The sequence below is a fragment of the Trichechus manatus genome, unplaced genomic scaffold (assembly GCF_000243295.1).
Source record: "Trichechus manatus latirostris isolate Lorelei unplaced genomic scaffold, TriManLat1.0 scaffold00011, whole genome shotgun sequence".
In the NCBI taxonomy this organism is placed as follows: domain Eukaryota; kingdom Metazoa; phylum Chordata; class Mammalia; order Sirenia; family Trichechidae; genus Trichechus; species Trichechus manatus.
Window position 1 is genome coordinate 7,385,025 of NW_004443947.1, and position 1,342 is coordinate 7,386,366.

Consider the following 1,342-nt stretch of genomic DNA (forward strand, 5'->3'; position numbering starts at 1 on the left):
CCTTGACAACTTCAATCTTTTCTGCGTTTATCATGATGTTACTTATTGGTCCAGTTGTGAGGATTTTTGTTTTACTTTGAAGTATAATCCCTACTGAAGGCTGTAGTCTTTGATCTTCATCAGCAAGTGCTTCAAGTCCTCTTCACTTTCAGCAAGCAAGGCTGTCATGTGCATATCGCAGCTTGTTAATGAGGCATAATAACCCACTGCCTAAGAGTCAATTCCAACTAATAGCGACCCTAAAAGACAGAGTAGAACTGCCCCGTAGGATTTCCAAGGCTGTAATCTTTAGGAAAGCAGACTGCAATCTTTAGGAAAGTAGACTGCCACATCTTTCTCCCGCGCAGCAGCTGGTGGAGTCAAACTGCTGACCTTTGGGTTAGCAGCTGAGAGCTTAATCACTGCACCACCAGGGCTCCTTCAATGAGGTATCATAGGAAGCACAATTCTGAGGGATCATTAACAATTTGGCTTAGATTGGAACAGTAACGGCCAAGAATGTGGGGCGTGGTCAGTGGACCAAAGGCTGGAGTTTTGTAGGGTGATTTTATTTATTTATATTCTACGTTGCTCTAACGACGATTTAAGGTACCTAAAGGGAGGATCTGGAGAAGTAGCATTGTGTCTGAACAAGGATCCCTGTCAAAATGAAACAAATCCACGCCCCCTGAACTAAGGTCAGGCTTATCTTTCCCTACACGGATGCCTCGCCTCGGTAATCTGAGTGCAGTTTGCAATCACAACGACAGACTCCCTCTCCACCTCTAATAGTGGGACACCGTGGTTTCAGGTGGCTGTGGGGATAGGGAAGGTAAGGGGAAGCCCAGACTCAGGATACCAGCCCAACTGAGCTCTAGTCGATTCCAAAAGGTGCGGGAACCTCAACGTTCAGCCAGGAAACGCCCCTCTCTCCAGTTATTTGGGAAACCGCCAGCCCCCATATGTGAGTTTTCCATTATTCTCTGTGCCCCTCTCCCGACCCGTTTCTACCAGAAAGATAAAGAGCTGACGTCCGAAGAGAAGACAGAAACTCGATTTTGTTCTTATTTCTTACTTTTGTTCCTCCTTTCCTGCTACATCTCTCTTTCTCCCTTTCTAGTCTTCTTCCCGTCTTCTCTCTCCCCCTCCTTCTTGCCTCCTTTCCTTTCCTCTTTTTTCCCGGACAGATCCCTCTTCGCTTTTTTCTCCCCCATTCTCTCTCCTCCCACTCCCCTCGCAGCCCCTCCCGCAGCCAATCAGAGCGCAGGCCTCCCGAGGCCCCGCCCCCTCTCCGGCCGTTCCGGGCGGGCCCGGCTTAGCCCAGGCCGAGGTGCTAGAGGGCGGCGCCGCGGGGCGGGGGCCG